At 40.8% G+C, this 22,719-nt stretch overlaps 1 long non-coding RNA gene across 1 annotated transcript; it reads right to left on the reverse strand.

Moving 5' to 3' along the window:
* Positions 1–267: 267 nt before the first annotated feature.
* LOC129150339 (uncharacterized) lies at positions 268–10,948 on the reverse strand. The gene is made up of 3 exons (XR_008557066.1): positions 10,888–10,948; positions 1,741–1,862; positions 268–442 (listed from the first exon to the last, which is right to left on the reverse strand). It is a non-coding gene; the product is annotated as an uncharacterized LOC129150339 (long non-coding RNA).
* Between the last annotated feature and the right edge of the window lie 11,771 nt (positions 10,949–22,719).

Raw genomic sequence — 22,719 nt, forward strand, 5'->3', positions numbered from 1 at the left:
TAAAGAAATGCATGGTAATGATAAATGCTAAATCAAGAAAAGTGGTTACTTCAGGGGAAAAGGAGGGACATGTGTTCAAGAAGGGGTTGACTTGGACTTCAACTGCTGTAACCAGAAAGGGGACCAGGCCCTGAGCAGGTCTGCCTAGGGCTGGCTGCTAGTGTGTGGGTTCTTGACTTCATACAGGAAAAATTTCATAACAGGAGTCCAGGTGACTATGAGGGAATGTTTATTAAACCTGGGGCTAGTGAAACAAAGAAGGGCTAAGTATATAAGAAGCAACAGGAGAGCCTAGGCTGGGCTGCCTTAGCTCTCTGGAAAGTCAGAGAAAAGGGGGCCTTGGGGATAGGTCCAGGGGACTAGCCTGTGGTGAGTTGCCACTGCCCATTGCTCCACAGGTTGCAAGTCTCATGGGGTCCCTTAGAGTTTAGAAGATGCATACCTGCAAGAAAAAAAGGGGAAGAAGAAGAAGGGAAAAGGAATGGCAGGGCTTTGGTCCTTTGTCTTGAGGCTTTATCTCTTTCTAGAAGACGGGAAATCTTAGGGGAGGTCTCAGGGGAGGGTCTCAGCAGAATATTAATCAGTTTTCCAGGTGTGCTTCTCTAGGATCCTGGTCCTTGCTGATTGGTCAGTGTCAGGGCAGGGGCTTGTCAGTCATTGCAGCTGATCCTGGTATCATCCACCTGGTTTTGCTGTTTTTCTGGACCTGGAGCTGAAATACAACTAAGGCCTAGATGTCATTTCTAGGGAGGTTACCTTCTGTATCTGCTGTAAATTGTTATCAATTTGTTCAGCCATCTGTCTCCATTTCCCTATTCCACTTGTCCTGGCTGACTGAACTGTCTTACTACTCTGGGGATATTTTATTTCTTAAGTTGATCATGAATACACAAATATTCACTCATCATAGTTCCTTTCATGTCTAAAATATTTTATGATAATTATAAAATACATATTTAATTCTAATTAAATATTTTTCCTAATGTTGGTCTTCAAATTAAACTATAAAATATGTGAGGGCAGAGACTCTGTGTCACAAGCCTAGCACAGACCTTGGCTTATAGTGGGCATCTAATAAATTCCTGAATTAGTAAATGAGGTGGACATTATTATACTACTTAGAGATGAGGAAATTGAGAAGCAGATGAGGATACTGAGGTTATGATCACATTCTTGTATGGACAGTCAGCAGAGTCAGGGCTTAAACTCAAGTATTCTGACCTTCCAATATTACTATCCCCCTTTCTTTGAGTAGATGAGGAACTGAGGACCCCAGAAATACAGAGTTATTGCTCCTTTTCTGTTGTCATTGGATACTCAAATAGTTAATTATCCAGAGACACTCAGAAATTAACAGGCCCCGGCACCTCTAATGAACAAGCGCATTTGTTGAGAATTTAAGAACCAACAATGCAAATATGTGGAGCTCCATACCCACTGGAATTACCTGGATGCAGGTGGGTAATCTTGAATAATTACAGTGATCATATATTCTTTGTGGCAAAAGTAAATAAATAATGAACTGGAAAAAGCTAGAGGGGAAAAAAAGTATACGATATAGCACATCTCTAGGGATAACAGTATCTAAAAAAGTTTGCTCATATTCCCAAACATCTCCCCTTATTTTGGAATTGTCTCTTGGTCAACAGAAGTGGATCTTTCCATTAAGTTTATACATGTATCCCCACCCCTCTCACTGTGGTTGGTTGGATCAAAGTTAATTATCAGACCAGAACTTACCAATTACCTATGGATGAGGAAAAGAAACTGAGAAGTTTAGTCAGTATCTGCAGCTGATTGGAAGCATAACATCTGATTTGCGTGCTATGGGTTGGCCATATTCCATATGTTAAACAGGAAACCTAGAAAGGCGATGGAGAGAGAGAGAAACAGAGAGAGAAATAGAGCAAATCATGAGAAGGAGAGAAAGATTAGAGATGAAAAACCAAAGAGAGCCGAAGACTTCCTGGGTGCTCTTTCCAAATCCTTCCTGAGGGCCCCCTGTCCAGGGAAAGATCCCTATAACCTTAAAATAAATGTTCACTTTACTTAAGTGAGGTCAAGTTAGTTCATATTACTTGTAACCAAAAGACCTGACTAATATAGCTTGGCAGATGGTGGGGACAAAGCACAAAAGAGAAATAAATGAATTTCTCAGCCTAACAGGTGGCAGGAATAATGTACCCAGTCCCATTCTTCCAGCCTCGCCCACCTGCTACCTTTCCATCCCACACAGCAGACACATTTCCATATTTTCAATCCAGAATGGGAAATAAATGAGAGAAACAAAACCTTCTAAACTATTAGCAGAAGCCAAATGGAGCTGGACAGCCTCCAGCTACCCACTCAGCCACCCTCAAGCAGCTGTCTCCAAGAACTAAATGGGGACAAATGAGCCAATAAGAATTCAGCTTTGGGAGCGCACAGGAGCCTATCCCAGGGCCAAGGAAAGAGGTGGGATGCTGACGTAGTCATGAGAGTGGGAAAGGGTTTTAAGACCGAGGAATTTGGGTGACAAAGGTAAGAACTGATAAAAAGAGAAATTAGAGTAGGCGAAACACCAAATACCTTCTTTAACTTAACTCTTTATTTTTTATTTTTTAAATATTTTTATTGATTTTAGAGAGGAAGGGAGAGGGATAGAGAGATAGAAACATCAATGATGAGAGAGAATCATTGATCGGCTGCCTCCTGCACGCCCCCTACTGGGGATCGAGCCCGCAACCCAGGCATGTGCCCTTGGCTGGAATCAAACCTGGTACCATTCAGTCCACAGGCTGACGCTCTATCCACTGAGCCAAACTGGCTAGGACTAACTTAACTCTTTAAAGGCCACATTAGTCACTATTGAATGAGTCAGTAATAGTTTGAAGGCAAGAAAGGAAAAAAAAAAAAACTCACTTATTGGAATGTGTTCATGTCTACCAATTGTCTTATACTGGTAACATGCATATATTAGATGAACATCATAATCTTTAAGTAGTTACGCAGAACTAAGTTGTATCCAGACCATGAGCATGAGTAACCATGTTTTATTCAACCTCGTGTCAGCAGTAAGCAGCATGGTGCCTGACTTAAGGTTTGCATTCAACACATGCTTAGTGAAATTGACTAAACTGAATTTAATGTGCTGTAAAGATGATCCGTATTGGGACTGAAAGTTGGGAAGATCCTCTTGATTACTGTAACCAGAGGTGAAGGTCTAATATTAATACATGGAGCCATGTTTCTGCCAAAAAGGAGAAAATCAGAAAGCTACTTTTCTACGAGAAAAGTTCAAAATGGTGTCTTCTACACTGTAGCATAACCGAGTAGGCAAAACATAGACAGAAAGCCTAAAGCATTCAGATTATAAAGAGACAGAGCTCAGCTGCAAGCAAAGTAAGGCTGTGAAGCATTCCCTACACAACTGGGGTGAGTTTTTCCACTCTGCAAGCCACCCATGTCCCTTCTACACTGCTAACATGCCTATCAGCACCAAACATTTCCATCATGTGATGAAGGGGACTTGTAAGTATCCCAGAAGGATTAAAAAATGAAGGAATGTGCACTTGGGATGGTACATATGGGCCCAGCAAAGCTTCATTTCTTCTGGTGTGAGTGAGAGTAAATAACCCTTTAATGATAGGCTTGCTGGAAGCCATTACTGAAAGGACCCCACCAGGCATCAGGAGCATCACAGAGGGTTGACGTGGATTCCTAGCTCAGATGATGGGCAGCACCTCCCAGAATGCTGATTGATGTTCTGCAGGATTGGTCTGGCTTCCACCAGGGCCCAATGCATTTGGCTCAGTGATCTTCTGTTGCTGACTACTTTCCCCGCCTGTGGTTCCCTTAGGTGTGACTTCTACCCCAGCTTCTCTTCTAAGCCTATGCCTCACTCCACTTCTCAACTGTCTCAGTGATCCTCGTTTCAAGCCCCTGAGAGAAAGATCATCTGGACCTTTTTTTGCTTCCTTTTCCAGTATGAAGTGTTGGCATAACCTTTAGGCCAGGCATGCTTGAGGGTGCCTTTGTGATTCTCAAATCCTCTCCTTTTTAAATGAATCTCTTCTAACTCAAAAGTTTTACCTCTCAAAACACATTTCTGTTTCAGACTTTAATCCTAATATATAAAAACCCTGGGTCTGTCACATCCACAATGACTGGAGGCTCAACCAACTGGAAGTCAGCCCTGCAGTCAGCGCTGGGTTGCTGTGGCAACCCAGCACAGACTGCTATGGCTCCATGTACGGTGACCCAGCACTGACTGCTGAGGGGGCTGTGAATCAGACCTAGAGAGAGGCCTGAAGAGAGAAGCAGGGTCTGATCCACAGCCTCTGTGGCAGCTGTTGATCAGCACTTGCCTCTCTCTTTCTCTCCAGACCTGGCCAGCAGCCGTGCCTCCATTTCTCTCCAGGCCTCCACTGGGGCTGCTGATCAGCCCTGCTTTTATGATCAGGCCCTGTTGATAGGCCCAGAGACTCTGACTGGCATAGAAACTGACCAATCAGAACCAAATCTGGGTGAAGTGTGAGGATCCAATGGCTGCCTAGGAGGTGGAGCTTTTGATGCTGACTGGCATAGAACCGACCAATCAGAACCAAATTGGTTGGCAGAGGAGGGCAGTTGGGGGCGAGATCAGACCGGCAGGGGATGGCAATTGGGGCGACCAGGCCAGCAGGGGAGGGCAGTTAGGGGCGATTTGGCCGGCAGGGGAGTAGTTAGGTATTAATCAAGCTGGCAGGGGAGCGGTTAGTGGGTGATCATACTGGCAGGCAGAAGCGGTTAGGGGCAATCAGGCAGGCAGGCAGGTGAGCAGTTAGGAACCAGCAGTCCTGGATTGTGAGAGGGATGTCTGACTGCCGGTTTAGGCCCGATCCCTGTGGAATCGGGCCTAAATGGGCAGTTGGACATCCCCCAAGGGGTCCCAGATTGGAGAGGATGCAGGCTGGGCTGAGGGACAATCCCCGCCCCCTGCCCCGCCGTGCACGAATTTCGTGCACCGGGCCTATAGTAGCTTATAATGGAAGTAAAAAATACCAAAAAGTTCAACTTCACTTCTTTTCCTCTGAATTTCTGCTGCAACAATTCTCAATGTTTATTCTTTTCAAGGCAGCATGGATTCCTCCATCTAAGGAACATGCCATTCACCTTCAAGGAAATGGTGAGAACAAAACTGTACATTTCTTTATTTTTATGCACTATCTTAACAGGAATAAGGTGGCCAGCACTTTGCAAAGTCTTTTGGAAAAAGAAAACTTAGAAATTTTATTTCTAAATATTGTACCTAAAGGAAACTAAAAGCAGGGCCGTAAGTAGGAAATTTTAAAAGCTGATAATCCTTTCTAATTTCATAGCCAAGATCTGAAGTCCCTGAATCCTGACTCCCCAACTAAACTTCAGATGGATAGAGACTCAAGAGAATCCCCCCCAACCCCGCCAAAATTCAAACTCTTAGTCACTAGATAGGCTTTTGCTCCAAGTTTCTTTCAGGTCTTCTACCCTGGTGAACTAAACTAGTGCATGTGACATCTGCAAGTATACTTTTTAACCTTTCAGGCTAAGATAAAGGCTAGAGGCTTAGGTTCTACTCCAGAGATGGCGAACCTACGACACGCATGTCAGCACTGACACGCGTAGCCATTTCTGATGACACGCGGCCGCTGAGGCAGGCCGCATGCCGAGGATGAAACATTTGCTGCTCCTGAGGATGAAACATTTACGAAATAATGTTTTTTCCTCAAAGTGACACACTACCCGAATTATGCTCAGTTTTTTGGTGAAGTTTGACACACCAAGCTCAAAAGGTTGCCCATCACTGTTCTACTCTCTCTCACCTTTACCTTGGGGCTTATCTTTGTCTCTTCAAATGATGGTGAGGTTTATAACCCAGGGATTATATGTGAGATAGAAGGAAGAACAAAAGAGAGGCAAAGAGAAGAGAGGAGAGAGGGAGAAGTAACTATTTAACCCTCTTCTTTCCTTCAATTTAGCTGTACTCCTATCAGAGAAATCCCACTACATGTAACTAGAAGACTATGTTGTCCGGTATCCAATCAAAGTCCCTTTGTCTTGGACTTGCTCTGTCCAATATGGTAGTCAAAGTGACTATTTAAATTTTAATCTCAATTAATTAGCGACATTTCATGGTGTCAAGAGCCATCTGTGATTAATGGCTGCTCTTCAAATAGTGTAGATACAGAACATTTCCAATACTAGAAAAAATTCTAAGGAACAGCACTGTAAATCTAGACAATGGAGAGAAGGGGATGGGACTAGAGTGTTCTAGGACTTAGTGAGTATGACAAATAAAGGTGAAATCGTAAGGCAGACTCAGATGGTGGTAATAGTAGGAGTGGTGCTCTTAGTAATAGCTTGGCATGTATTAAGCACCTACCCAGGTAGATATGGGATTTATGTCCATGTTATAGAAGGGAACAGAAAGGTTATGTAATATGCTCAAGATTATACATCTCTGAGTGGTGGAGCCAAGTCTCAATTCAGGAGGTTGGGTTTTAAGAGTTCATTCTCTCAACCACTATGTGGGATACAGAAAAAGATCCACAAAACCCGAAAGAAGAGTTACCCATACCAGACACATGGAGCCTAATCCAGTGATGTTTGAATAAGGCTGTGTTTTTGCAGACACTGCTACAGCTTTCCATCAGCTACTCAGAGAGAAGAACTGAAACATCAGTTCCAGATTCCACAGTGTGGCCTTTGTCATATTTGCAGATGTTGGTATATTATAAAATGCATGTTCATTATTATTCCATAATCTCTAATACTTCTTTAGCTGTCATTCTAGCTTATAAATTCCATGGAGGTGGGGATCATGTCTGTCTTCCTCATGATTGTAATAACACTATTTAATACCAATACTTAATATAGTAAAAGTTTGTAGTAGGCTCTCAATATGTCTCCTTGTATGCATAATGAAGAAATAAATAAAAACAACCTCCCCAAGTTTGTTATACAGTGATATGTGCACTGGTGGGGTTGACCTGATTATTAGAGTCAGGACTTCGGTGTGCACAAGTAACCAAATACTTTGATGCCACAGACTCAGCACTCTCTCAGAATGTCTCACACAATGGACAGTTCTTAATTTTGCAATTCAGCTTGCATTCTCCTTTCCTATGGCACAGCACCCCAGTCTATCTGGGGAGTGACTTGTTCCCCATTGTGTACAACATTGGAGTCCTGTCATTTAAAGAGACCTGCCCTCCTTTAGCCACATGGGAAGCCCAGGTGAACCAACCCAACTCCCCTTCCAGACTGAGACAGGCAGGTGGACAGATTCACTCCAGCTGTGACACCCTTCCCTTTGAAACTTCCCTGATTTCTGCCTTTTCTGAATCTTGTTTTCTCAAATGTTCCTTCAGTTGTCTGAGTACCCTGCATCCTTCCCAAACAAAATAAAACAAACAAAAATGTTTTTTTTATTAAGTTAGCCAAGTTAGTTTAGACTTCATTAAACAACAAACAAACAAAAAATTCAACTAGTGCATCTAACGAGGCTTTTCCCTGCCTACATGTGCTCAGCATCTCACCACCATCATCTCACCCGGGGCTGGCTTCATCATCTGTGGGCTCCTTTTACAAAACATGGAGGAAGTGCTATTAAAATACTAAAAATAAAACGTTTTTTTTTTCTTCTGTGGTCTGTCTCTCAACTCATCATGGAGTTTCTTTTTTATTTAGCATCACTCTAAGTTTCAAAAATTACAATTTGAGCCCTAGCCAGTTTTGCTCAGTGGATAGAGTGTCAACCTGTGGACTGAAGGGTCCCACGTTCGATTCCAATCAAGGGCACATGCCTGGGTTGTAGGCTCAATCCCTAGTAGGGGGCATCAGGAGGCAACCGATCAATGATTCTCTCTCATCATTAATGTTTCTGTCTCTTTCTCCCTCTCTCTTCCTCTCTGAAATCAATAAAAATATATTTTAAGAAAAAAAATTACAATTTGAAATTAGGATGAACTTTACTGTTTATATTATGCAATGTCTGTTTTAAATTAAAATATCAGAGCATTTAAGTGATATGCAGAATGATCAAAATTACACAAATTATTTTGTTCTTACTAGAACGATGGGAACACTGCAAAAACTAACTCAACTGCTTTTACTTCACTTCTTGGTAAATGTACATTCCAACTTTGACTCACTCGTAAGTGATTAAGGACCCAAAGGAAAAAGAACTAAAGGATCCTTCCCCTTTTCTCATCATGTTCAGCATAAGTTTCAGGATGGCAGCACAAGTGAGAAAGGATATGATAAAGTTCTTTAGTCATTCATGTTTCTTAGAAATCATTGCCTTTCTGCATCAAGAGCAGGCTCTGGTTCGAATGGAAAGCCTGGCCTCTTGGGGCTGTCAGCACCCCTATTTACCCAGTTGTAGATGTACCACAGTTACCTTGTTGTGGCTTTGAGTCTCCCTGAACTCCCACACATTGGGTATCCACCCGAATTCTGTGCTTATGGGGTATTGCAAAGACTATATGCAAAAAGAGATGGCAATGAACAGCAGTGAACACACATATTGCCCATGCCCCTTATTCTCACACACCCACTCCACTATCTCATTGGACTTTATTTATAAAATATAAGTTAAAAGATCAAAGTTAACAATTTTGGGACTGTGGCAGCAGCAAATCGCTCCTGGGTATGGACCTCTGTGTGACTGCACAGGTTGGATACCCTGAAGCCAGCCCTGGCCTCATTAAAACCTGGATTTGGAGTAGTAGCAACAGCCTACCCTCCCTCAGCATCAGCCCTAAAGTCCGCTGGCCTGCCAACTTCTCATTACAAGGAGGTGTCCCTGAATGGTAGCATACCCCCATATCCTTTCTGGAGGATTCAGAGAAAATAAGAAGAGATCAAATTTCAAATAAGGGTTTTATGATTTTCCTAGTTAGGTGCATTTCAGAGAAGCCTCTATAACCCCACTTAATGAAAGGGCAGAGAGAAAAATCCCTGAATATTATTCTACTGCTTCTTATAATATAAAAGAAGGGAGATTTTTACATGGCAGGAGAGCATCTAATAATGACCCTTTACTAGACAAGATGAGAACATTGCTGGAAACATTCTCAGACAGAAGCTTTGAGAGGGACCCTGCACATTCTCATCATTCCCATAGTCTCTCCTCTGCCCCCTTATTGTCTCAGTTCAGCTGTGTTAGCATTTGAGTCATAGAATCATAACAATGTTGAATTGGAGAGAAACTTTGAGATCATCAGATCTAACTAATTTTACAAATGGGATTAGATCACTTGCCTGAGGTCACAACACCCAACAAACACCTTCATATTTTATTTTTATGCCCATCATTAGCCACAGAACTCTTTTTTCTAACTATGAAAGTAAAAAATACACTGCATGTTTCTAGTTATTCTTGAAATAACAAAATTTTAAAAATGGAGAACAGAATCATGATTGCCAGGGGTTTGAGATAAAGGGGAGTGAAAGGAGTGGGTGTGGGTGTGGCTGTGACAGGAAATGAGAGGTCCTTGTGGTGGGTCTATGTCTTGACTGTGTCAATATCAGTACCATGATTATAATATTGTGCTATAGTTTGAAGGGATGCTCATTGGGGAAACTGAGTAAAGGATACACAAAGTCTCTCTGTATTGTCTATATATATATAAAAAGCCAAGTGACCAGAATGACTGGAATGACAGGTCACTATGATGTGCACTGGGGCCGGCCAACTGGCCAGCCAATCCTGCCCCCTAACCCCCCCCCCCTGATCAGGAGCGGGGCCAGTGAGTCAAACCTCCTGCGCCCCATACATGAATTCACACACCGGGCCTCTAGTTTCTTATAACTGCATAGGAATCTACAGTTATCTATATACATAAAGAGCCAGGGTCTATAACATCCACAACGACCGAAGGCTCGACCTAATGCCCAGGCTGTGCACACAGCAGGCTCCAGTGAGTGGGGACTTGTGGCAGCGGGGATGGGGCCAGGGGAGGCAGGGCCAGCACTCACACTCACAACCGCAAACATGCACAGACACACACAGCCCACCAGCTCACAGCGGTTTCTCCCTTTCTTTCCCTCCCGCCCAGCTGGCTCTTGGAGCCTCTCTCAGAATGAGGCCCCAGGGTGGGCAGAGGGTGGAGCTGCTCCCACTGGCCTGCCCCCTCCCAGCTGGGAAAGGAGAAGAGGGAGAGAAGGAGGCAGGGAGGCCTGGAGGACTACTGAGAAAAACAAAGAGAGACAGAGACTGGGATAGAGAGATGGAAACAAAATAGCAATATTAAAATATTTCCTCTAATTAATTCTCTTTTAAAGTACATGAATTTCATGTACCAGGCCACTAATTTCAATATAAAAAGTTCAATATAAAAATTTAGTCAAGGGTAGACTTAAAGTTTGATTTCTATCATTTGTGATAAATAATAAAAGAAAGCCAAACATTAAATTAATAATAATTTAGTCCAATTTTCTTACATGAGCAACTTGAGGTTGTACCTGGGCCCTCATATTTCACACTATTCTTGATTTATTATTATTAATATTATTATTTATTATATTATTATTATTATTATTACTAGTAGCCCTGCGCACAAATCCATGTGCCAGTAGCTCTCAGCCACTCTCCTATAGCTCTCTGGCCCCTGCCCTGCCCTCTTGTAGCCCCCCCCCTGCCCCCTACCCTCTCCCCTCTGCTCTTTCCTCCCTCCCTTCCCCCCCCCCCCCATAGCTTGCTGCCCTGCCCCCTCCTGTAGCTTTTCACTGCCCGCTTGTAGTTTGCTGCCCCACCCTCCTGCAGATCCATGATCTGGTCGTTACTAGGTTGGTCGTTATGCCGCAAGGTGTAACAGATAATTAGCATATTCCTCTCTTATTATATAGGATTATTATTATTATTATTTCATTATTAGTAGGACTTACTCTTCAAAGTTTTTTCCTGACATGGGCTATTTGACAACACCCTTCCAAAAAAGTAAGAAATCACAGTCCCAGAATATACCCAATGAGGAGGCATTGGTGTCACAAATAACCAAGAATGCTTACTTCATTTAGAATCCAGAGAAATTCTGAACATCAAGCCACACCTCTGGACAACATGGTTTCATCTCTTCAGGATGACAATACAGGAGAAGAGACATTTTAAAATATGTTTTTATTGACTTTATAGAGAGAATAAGGGAGAAGGAGAGAAAGAAACATTGAGTGAGAGAAACATTGATTGGCTGCCTCCTGCACACCCCACACCAGGACTGAGCCAGCAACCTGGGCATGTGCCCTGACCAGGTATCAAGCTGGTGATATTTTGGTGGATGAAATGACGCTCAACCAACTGAGCCACATCATCAAGGGAAAGAAGATACATCTTTAGAAGAATGTCCATTGGATACAACAACACCCCAGAAAGATTATTAAGGCCATTTGGGGCTACTAGAGCCCATCCTGTAAGAACAGGGAAATAGAATTTATCTTTTTCTGTGTTTTTCTTTCTCTCTCTCTCTTTTTTAATAGAATGATTTAAATTGCTCAGCCTCATCTCAAATTATACGAGTGGGTTAAATGAGGTGCCACTTCCTGGAGTAAACACTGATCTCAATTCAGCATTTGTACTAACTACCATCAGAGAGGAATTCTTTGTTCCTTAGTCAGATGAGTCCTCCATACATTAAAGTAATGTAACTTTAAGGAAAGAGGAAAAGAGAAAAGGGATAAAGACATTGAAATTCAGAATAAAGATAATGAATTGGCTTTAAAGGAAGTTTAAACGAAGAAACTCTTTGTTCTACAGAATTCCCAGTAGGTCAACATTGATTCCATTTGGAGTTAAAGCTAAAGCATGTTTGGCAAGAACCAGACTATTTTCAAGTGTAGATGTAAATTACCTTTTCACAGGTATAATTGCCTTGTAAACAACCATGAAACAGAAGTTATGTATATTATTAGAATTATTAGGAGTGTGGATACATGAACAAAAAATATCAGTGTACTACCTACTTGGGCATGTATCTTAGCCTTGACTTTATTCTAACATTTGAAACAAAATAAAGGCAATCGGGCAAATTTGGCCTTTTAATCACTTAAGCAAAACATCATTACTCTCCAAGAGGAAAAAGAAATGACATTTTTGTTTCACTTATTTATTCATCCTTTAAAAAGATAAAACCATTGCCTGGTCAGTGTGGCTCAGTGGTTGAGTGTCGACATATGAACTAGGAGGTCATGGTTCAATTCCCAGTCAGGGCACATGCCCAGGTTTTGGGCTTGATCCCCAGTAGGGGCTATGCAGGAGGCAGACGATCAATAATTCTCTCTCATCATTGATGTTTCCATCTCTACCTCTTTCTTCCTCTCTGAAATAAATAAAAATATATTTTTTAAAAAACTATTCTATATAAGCCCAATAGTAGCTATACAGTATATCTTGGGGATACAGCTGTGATGAAAAATTATGCAGCAAAAGTTTATCTAGTTTACATAGGTACCAGGCACTATTACAGCAAAGATTAAATCATGTAGTTTTTTTAATAGCCCTGTGAGTTAGATATCACTATCTCCCTTGCTGTCTTCGGCATGATGCATCCAGAAACTTGTAAATTCTTCATAAGGAAAATCATCTCCAGTCTGTGGTAAAGAGCAAAGCTGTAAAACCTGCCTGGCAAATCAGGTGTCGATTTCCCAGCTACTCTTGTGGGCATTTTAAGAAATTTTTGCTATTAGCACTTTATATTTCTTCCTGATATTTCCACTGAAAGCAATTTTATTAATGCAAGGATTCAAAAGGACAACGTGAAAGGAAAAGTAAATGGTTTTTTTACATTACAAGAAAACCTTCATGGGAGAACTGACGGTTGGAGCTCAATCTTCTTTGCTCATTTCAGGCCCACAAGCCTAATTAACACTGGCTTGCAATCAAGGCTATTATTCTAGTGGCTCCTTCCTCCGAGGACCTGCCACCACAGCACTTCTGACCAACTTCTTGTTGTCAAGTTCACACAACAGATCTTTTCTAAAATGTCTCTTTTTCCTTTATGAGCATGAAACGAGTGGATGGTTTATTTCTATTCCTAGGGCTCTCTCTGGAATGAAATCACTTTTTCTATTTTGCAAAGGCTTCCTTTCTCACTGGAAAAAAAAAAAATTGGAGATTGCTACTCAGTAAAGTGGAGGCCCTCTGACTGTAAAATTATTAGAAAGCACTTTGCTGGGAATTCTAATCCCCCACCCCACTGTGAGCATGGGACTACTCCCCAGAACACGGTAGAGGGCCCTTGCAGGAAACTGGAAGGACACAGGCCTCAGAGGTAGGCAGATTTCGTCGAAAATTCCAACTCCATCACTTTCTAGCTCTGTGACCTTGGGCAAGTTAGTGGAGCCTCAGTTTCCTCATCTATAAAATAGAGATAAAAATGTGTACTTTTGCAAAATTGTTTTTAAAGATTTGGTGAGTACAGAACAGTGCCTACAGCAAAATGTGTCTTTTTCTTTCTTTCCTGGAGGGATGTGGAGGGATCAAAGTCAAGGTGTTGGGCATCAAGTGGAGAGCTAAAGGAAGACAGAAGAGTACACTACAGAGTCAGCTTGCAGGGAAAGCATACACTTAGCGGGAGCATTCAAGCACTCAATGAGAGCTAGTGTGGGGACCTGTACTGAAAACCACGTGTGGGGTCTAAAGTCAGACAGATGGGGTTAAGTCCAATCTTCACCAATTAGTAGTTGTGATCTTTCCTTCTTCTGTAATTTGGGGGAATTAATACCTGTTTCAAAATGTCATTATGAAGATTAAATTGCATAATATTGGCAAAGTGCTTAACCTAATGCCTGGCACATAGTAAGCTCTCAATAATTGATAAGAATTTTCATTAATATTGGTAGCAATTTGATGTCAGTTTTTACTTTAAGGGCATTTATAAATCTTTCCAGGCCTTCATTTTCTCACTTGGAAAATGGGTGCAGTTGGAAGGTACTTCATATGGCAAGTGTCAGAATTGAAAAACAACATTAAAAACAGTTAGCGAGAAACCAAGATGGCGGCATAAGGTAAACACCTAACTGTTGCCTACCACAACAATTTTGAAACTACAACTGGAAAACAGAGCGCACACCATCCAGAACCACCGGAAAGCTGGCAGAGTGGAAAACCTACAACTAGAGAAAAAAAGAGAGGGGGACGCTGAACCTCAGGAGCTGTGGAGGTGCGGAGATCCGTGAGCGCAGAAAGGGCGGGTGGCTGAATACACAGCAGGCTTGCTCGCAGCGCATGGAGAGGGAGGGCGGCAGATGCTGCGTGGCTAGCTTTCTCGTTTGGGAGAAAAACAAAACCTCCCGACTGCACTGAAATCCAGCTGCGGTCGGGGAGAAACTGGTCTGTTTGGCAGCGGACGAGGCTCGAAAGCTGCCTTCTCTCAGAGGCGCACAGCCATTAATTCGGGCACGGAGAAACCGACCCTCTTAGGGCAGAGCAGACGGGAAACCAAAGCTTGTCTGCGCCATCCTGAGACTCCGCCCCATCCAAGCTGAGCACAGAAGCTCTCCCAGCGGAGACACTGCTGATCCTCACAGCCAACTGGCTTGGAGATCAATTCCCGCCAGTGATACCAATAATCCCAACCACTCTGAACTCCAGTTTCTGGGGACACGCGGGGGACCCAGACACCTATGGGACTCTCGGCCATCGGTCGGAGAGTGAGAGTGACTTTTCTGTCGGTGTGGACGACACCAGATTTCAACCACTCTCATAAGGGACACATTCAAGAGGCAGACTCAGTGAGCACCAAAGCCCTACTGTACCTCCAGCACAGCAATTCTACCGTTATAGACACAGCAGGCCCTCACAACCAATTGGACCTGAGGTCAATTCCTCCCAGTGTACCAACAGCAATCAGGGCTTTTAACTACACCAAGACTTTCCATTCAGCCCACAAAGGGGAGTACCAAGAGCGACCACCTAGGGTGATTGGGGAAGCTGAGCTACTGGCCCCTATAGGTCACCGACCACACAAAGCCACTCCATCAACACAGGGAGGCAGCCAAAATGTGGAGACATCGAAGTATGTCACAAGTAGGAGAGATAGATGAAAGCAAACTAATGGATGACACAGTGTTCAGAACCATATTTATAAGGTTACTCAAGAATCTTCTAAAAACCACTGAGAAACTTGAAGAGACCTTCAAGGACCTAAATGAGAATACCAAAAAAATGGAAAAGGACCAGTCAGAAATTATGCATACACTGTCTGAAATAAAGAATATACAGATTAGACCACCGCACCCGAAGAGTCAAACCAAAGATCTGGAATATGAGGAAGAAAAAAACACCCAACCAGAGAGGCGGAAAGAAAGAAGAATCCAAAAGTGTGAGGATAGCATAAGGAGCCTCTGGGATGGCTTTAAGCATACCAATATCCGAATTTTTGGGGTGCCAGAAGAAGAGAGAGAGCAAGATACTGAAAACCTATTTGAAGAAATAATGACAGAACACTTCCCCCACCTGGTGAAAGAAATAGACTTACAAGTTCAGGAAGCGCACAGAACCCCAAACAAGAGGAATCCAAAGAGGAAAACACCAAGACACATCATAATTAAAATGCCAAGAGCAAAAGACAAAGAGAGAATCTTACAAGCAGCAAGAGAAAAACAGTTAGTTACCTATAAGGGAGCACCCATACGACTGTCAGCTGATTTCTGAACAGAAACTATGCAAGCCAGACGGGAATGGCAAGAAATATTCAAAGTGATGAATAGCAAGAACCTACAACCAAGACTACTCTACCCAGCAAAGTTATCATTCAGAATTGAAGGGCAGATAAAGAGCTTCACAGATAAGAAAAAGCTAAAGGAGTTCATCACCACCAAACCAGTATTATATGAAATGCTGAAAGGTATTCTTTAAAAAGAGGAAAAAGAAGAAAAAAGTAAAGATAAAAATTATGAACAACAAATACATATCTATCAACAAGTGATTCTAAAAATCAAGTGAATTCAAAATCTGAGTAACAGAATAAACTGGTGAACATAATAGAATCAGGGGCATAGAATGGGAGTGGATTGATAATTCTCATGGGGAAAGGGGTGTCTGTGTGGGGGGTATGGGAAGAGACTGGACAAAAATCATACACCTATGGATAAGGACAACGGGGGGGGGGGAGGGAACCGGGTGATGGGGAGATATGGGGGGGGGGGGAAAGGAGAAACAATTGTAATAATCTGAACAATAAAGATTTATTTAAATAAATAAATAAATAAATAAATAAATAAATAAATAAATAAATAAATACAGTTAGCAACATACTTAGCACCTAGTGGGTAATGAGTACTTGTTTTCTCTCTTGCCTGCTATGATCATCAAATAGTAGTTGAAGTCTATACTCTGGACTTTCTGAAAATGAATATTACTTGTACCTAATTCTCATAGCCTCTCTCTTGGGATTTCTCTCCACTTCTTTTATTGGTTTTTCTCTGTCCTTCTCGGACCTGACCCTTGATGTGCGATCATTCTTGATTACCCGGGAGATGTGTCTGACATTTCCCCAGAAGACCCTCTTTCCAAAAAATGTCTCTACTATGGTTCCCACATTTCTATTATCAGCAATTTATTTCCCATGTTCTCTGTAAGACAGAAATTCATTTTAACACTTCAATTGGAGCAAGTTAAAACTTTCCTTCTTGACAGGAAAACTAAGTATCCTAGAAGGGACTGGGTGACAGAGTCAATGAAGAATGTGAACATGGAAGAAAAAGCTTTCAGAATAAAAGCAGGGGGAAGGTTCTCAAAGAACACAATATCATATTTTCACAGCGTTTTAAGACATGGACCGAGGTCTTCTAGAATTAGCTTCTCGAGTTACTCCCTTTCTTCCCCTCCCTCCCCTTCCCCTCTCTGCCTCCTTTTCCCATGCCGCTCTCTTTCTGCTCCCTCCCTTTCTTCCTTTTCTGTTTCACATTTATTTTTGTCCACTTAAATAAATATACCTGCTTTCTCTTTTTCTACTCAGAGTGTTTTATACTGTTTCCCATTTCCCTTTCTTAGTTTCAGGGACCATTTTTATTGCATTTGCAACCCATATGCTGACACAGCACCATCCCCCTCCTTCCCTTTTCCCATTTATATCAAATACTGTGCAGAAAATTCATCCTGCTCAGTGTCAAACGCCAGATCCACTTTGGACATGCATTATTTTTATTCGAGGTGGGTTTTATTCCCCAGTGTCTTTCTCATAACCTTCACAACACACACACACACACACACACACACACACACACACACACACACGTTCCCCATCATTACCTGACCAGTAAATCAAAAAACTGTCTATTCTTTGTACCCTTTAGAGATGTGTGGAAATATTATATGGTGAAAGCTGGATCAGTTTAGAGTGAATTAGTGCCCAAAATCTAGGAAGCATGGAAGCTTATCTGATCAGATTTCTTCTTCTTTTTCCTGAAACTTATCCCAGCTTTTGAATTTGTAAAAGTGAATGACTAATTGGGTAAGGAACAGATTTCTCAGAAGATTTGCATCATGCCCAGCTTCTTTTTAGGACTGAATTTTTTATTAAGAACACTCTTTCCTTCTGGCTATTGGAGAAATTCATGTCCAGGAAAATACAATGGACTCACAGCTAAAGGACACACAACTAAAGAAACACATGTGCTCTTAGAAATATTGAGTCTGTAGTCACTACCTTTGGAGTTGCATTTAAGCTTAATACAGAGACCAGCATCTACTCTGGTGTTCACTATCATTGGGCTTAAAGATCTAGCATGTAGTCTATAACTTAAACTGTTGGATGAGCCTTTATTGCAGAAATGCTCCCACACTCTGATCTCAAACAAGTAATTCTTTGGGGACACTACTACTAAAATTATTTGGGATATAATAATTGTGTTCCTATAATAACCCACTAAATTATTATAGTCTCTCTGAAGGAAGGCTCCTGGTTCCAGGCCCCACAGCACAGAGTATATGGTATGCCCTCAGTAAAAGTGTTTTGAGGTGAATCAAATAGTGTATATTAGCTAAGCTATGCTTAATGAGTGAAGCACAGATGAATAGATCAAAGGTTCGAACTACCACAACCTGTCATCACATTCCATTACAGATTCAACACAGATATAGAGTTCAATTTAAAGGCTGAGACAATGGCCAAAGAAAACTGCCTTTCTCCCAATCTCTTGTCCTTTTCCCCCCTTTGTAACGTGCTGTACATGTTCCATTTATTTAGTTTGTTGCTTCACTGGATTGTTCATGCAATGCAGTATCATCAGACTGTGAGTTGAGATGGTCAATTTATGTGTAACCAGAGAGATCCTAGAAAGCAGTCATGTTGCACTGAGACTGTTTTGTCCTGACAGGAGGCCATTAGCATTGAGCTCCCTCACTCCCAGGAAGACTTGCCTTACTAAGATCAGCACAGTTACTCAGTGGAGCATCATTTCTCATAGAACGCTGGAGTGTGAGTCAGGAATTCTGGTTTGCATTTCTGCCTCTTCCCACACTTGGCGTTGGGACCTTGGGCAGGTCACTAAACCTCTTTGGACCCATCCAACAGCACCTTAAGTTTGTATTTTTACATGTGTTATCTTATTTTTTTCTTAACAGAGCTCTTTAGGCTAGATGTTGCTATCCTTGTTCTACAGATTCTTACAATAGCCAGCATTGGTTGAGTACCAACCATGTGCCTTGCACTGTTCTAGATTCTGGGGATAATCAAACTTATGGCTCAGATAAGTTTTGTAGTGATGCCAACTACCTAGAAATGTTTTCTAATGATGACAATCTGGGTAATTTTAATCAATACTCAGGTTGAAGACAACAAAGAGGAGGGAAGAAATATAAAAAGCATCTTCTTTAAAGCACCTAAGAACTACAAAGACCCTGAGAATGACTCAGCCACAGTCTAGGAGGAGCTGAGGATCCAAAGAATTAGATCCAGCTCTCCAAGCTGCTTTTGCCTGAGTATACTTGCCTATTTGGAAGAAAAAGCTGCAAAACCAAGTTGTGATTTTGGTGACTTTGAAAGAAGGGGGTTGGGAGCAGAATAAAACTCTAGGACCTGCCAAACCTAGGGAGTATGACAATTTCCCTACATTAAGGTGGAATCCCATGGGGCATATAGTCTCAAGAGTAAACCAGAAATAAACCAACTCTTGCTATTTCTCAGCCTATATTCATGACAATTATGGGTCCAGAGAACCTTAATGCTTAATCTTCTATTAATGTTTTATGAGATGAGTATTGACTCAAGTCCCTGGAAGAGGCCAAAAAAAAATCCTCTTTGATAAAACTATAATGATTCCAGGCCTCCAATTTTTAAAAATATAATGTCAAGTATAGCTGTAGAACCAAACAGCAAGGAGACATGAGACAAGAGGAGTACCACAAAGAATTAGTAACATGGTTGAATTATCAAACATAAACAATAAAATGACATATTTTGCTTACCATGTTTAAAGAAATAAAAAGCATCCTATAAAATATATATAAGTAATAAGAAACTATAAAGTTACATAGCAGATTTGAATAAGAACAAATAGAGCCCTCGCCGGCTTTGCTCAGTGGTTAGAGCATCAACCCACAGACTGAAGGGTCTTGGGTTCGATTCTAGTCAAGGGCACGTACCTCAGTTGCAGGTTTTATCCCCAGCCCTGTTGGAGGCACATGCGGAAGGCAACCAATTCATGTGTGTCTCTCTCTGTCTCTCTCTCTCCCTTCCACTCTCTCTGAAAACCAATGGAGAAAGACAATGTATCTTCAGGTGAGGATTAATAAAAACAAACAAACAAACAAACAAATGAACCAAATAGAAGTTCTAAACCATAAGTTAAAATAACAAATTAAAAACTGAATTGTATTTAACCCATGTTAAATGCAACTGAAGATAGAATTGGTGAACTGAAAGACAGGTCATAAGATATTGTGCAGAACGAAGCACAAAGAAGCAAAATACAGAGTATAGAAAAGGTAAAGTACATAGAAGGCACTGTGAAACTAACATTTAAATCAGGATGGGAGAGAGGTAATGTGATGAAACATTTGAAGAAACAACTGCAGATAATTTTTCAGAATGCAAAATTAAACTCAAGGCTTGTAACTCCAAATTATATGTTCTTTCTTTGTGGTTGGCACAGACCTAAATCTCTTTATCCCAGCCTTTTTTACTGTTTAACATTTACCTTTCTTTTCCTTCAGTTACTCTTATTATAGGTGTTTATCCTGAAAAAAAAAATCATAATATCAGTTGTCTTTGAAGAATGATGATGATTCTGCTCACCATGTCTTATAGAAAGAAATAAAGGACTTATTGAGTGTCTCAAAAAAGATTTCATTACAATGCCAAGGGATCAGTGCTAAATGAAGTAGGTTTTTTAAATAGTGTTATGAGGATCATAGAGAAGGAAACAAGTAATTCAGTCATGGGGAGCTTGAAAAGCCTTCACCAGGGAGATGACATTTCAACTGGGTCACCAAGAGTCTTGAGGGAAGACTGGTAGTTTGTCAGATTCCTAAGGTGGAGTGGGCATTCTAGGCAAAAGGAAGAAAATGTGTGCAACCATACAGACATTAAAATTCATGAGATGCATAAGGAAGCAATTCATGTTGCTTGGAGACAGAGTACATGATAGGACAGGAGGGAAGTTCTGCTGAACAATATAGATGGCACTAAAATGAAATGAACACCCCTTTAAGGAATTTGGTTTTATCCTATAGGCCAATATTCCTCAAACTAGAGTCCATGGATCCTTGGAGTAAAGTGAGGGCACACTCTTGGGATGCAAAAGTTCTCTCAGAAAAGTTTTTTCCCCTCCTTTTTGATGAGAACCTAAATAAAACAAAATAAAGAAGCAAACAAACAAAAACCCTACAATGAATACAGTTATATTCTAGATCATTTGGATTATTACCATATTTGTTGCTTCTGGTTACATTGTCACATTAAATCTAATGTGGGAGCCAGATATGCAGTAGAATCCATTTTGCAAATAAACAATCACTTTGACTATAAAACAATCAAGAGTGGGAGGGTCTATGTTTATTAGAGACTAGTAGCCCTGCACACGAACACTAAAATCCGTGCGCCAGTAGCTCGCCAGTAGCTCGCTGCCCCGCCCTCCTGTAGCTTCCCCCCTCCCCCATAGCTTGCTGCCCTGCCCCCTCCTGTAGCTCTTCGCCCCACCCTCCTGCTGATCCATGATCCGGTCGTTATGAGGTCAGTCATTATGCTTCACGGTATAACGACCATTTACAAATTATATCTTTACTATATAGGATTTATTATATAGGATTACATGCTTCATTTTACAAAGTATCCAAGTCTGATTTTAAAAGAAAAACTTTATGCAGTTCAAATAAAACAGAGTACCATCAGTTTTCGACTTTAACATAAAGTGACAGTTTTCAAGTTTTAATTTGTTAGTAAGTGCTTTTGATTATAGGGGGTTACATAGACACATCTTAGTGGCAAAATGACAATTGTCCTACACTTAATTGTATTCACATTGAATTATTTTACCACTTATTATGAAAAATGTTTTATGTCTCATAGATAATTGAAATAAAACACATTTTCCTAGAATACAACTTTTGTTCCTTAAGTTAAGCAATAAATTGAGACTGATGTGAGATCATGAAAGCAACATTGTACAGGAGAGTGACAGCCCCTCTAAGGATTTCTGGTTTATAACAAATGGTCAGAGACAGATATGTTAAATAAATTCTTTGTTTAGAACAAATAAAGTCCATGTAGCATCATGAGGCATTGGACAAAAGATCTTTGGTTGAGTTTGAATAGGTTTTCTTCCAAATTTCAGACAAAATGGAAACAATGATAGAAAACTTGATTTATAGTCAACTCATTTCAAAATGGTCTGACTTAGCCATTTCCAGAATTTACTGACATCTTTCCACTGGTTCTGTGCTACAGCCATGAATATTTTCCAACAACTATAAGAAATAAAAAAAATAATAACTTCAAATATTATTTTCCCATACACAGCTCCAGTAATAATTGGATTAGGTAATTATATAATGCAGATTGAAATATGCCATAATGATGAACCTATCATCAAGTCACCAAGATAGCTCCATAGGAATCAAGGGACAGCCTCACTACAATTGGCATTTGATGATTATTCCATAGACAAAATTACTATAAGTAGGTGGTCTGAATATCCTAAAATAGTAAACAAAACTTCGATGCTACTTAATACTCTTATGGACAACATCCTTAAGTTAACAGCATTGCTTCTATAGTGTTTCTAAATTTAAGACACAGAAACTGAGTAAAGATAACACATACAAATATAGAAAAATTTAGCTTTATCACTGTACTTTAATCTTTCACATTAAATTAATGTGGTTAATTAGAATCTTATTGATTCTATAGTTTTGTTTGTATTTGGTTGTATATTTATTTTTGGACTTAGATTTGTATATTATTTATGAGGAAAATAAGTTATACTTCATCATATGTCTATAGATTTTGTTCATATTACAATAAATAATTTAAGTCAGTACTATGAGTCTGAAAGAATATTTTGCCTTTAAAAGAAAAACACTAGTATAGGCCCTATGTTGCCACTGAAATATTTAAAAAGAGGAGTAGGTGACCAAGTTTTCATTTTAAATTTACCCTCAGGCAGTATGTGAAGGTTAGCATGAAAAGGGGCAATTCCTGAGACAGGAGTTCAGTTAGGAAACAGTAATCTAGTTGAGAGATAATGAGGATTTTAACAAAAGATACTGCTTCAGGATGGAGA

Source organism: Eptesicus fuscus, chromosome 9 (assembly GCF_027574615.1).
Source record: "Eptesicus fuscus isolate TK198812 chromosome 9, DD_ASM_mEF_20220401, whole genome shotgun sequence".
In the NCBI taxonomy this organism is placed as follows: Eukaryota; Metazoa; Chordata; class Mammalia; order Chiroptera; family Vespertilionidae; genus Eptesicus; species Eptesicus fuscus.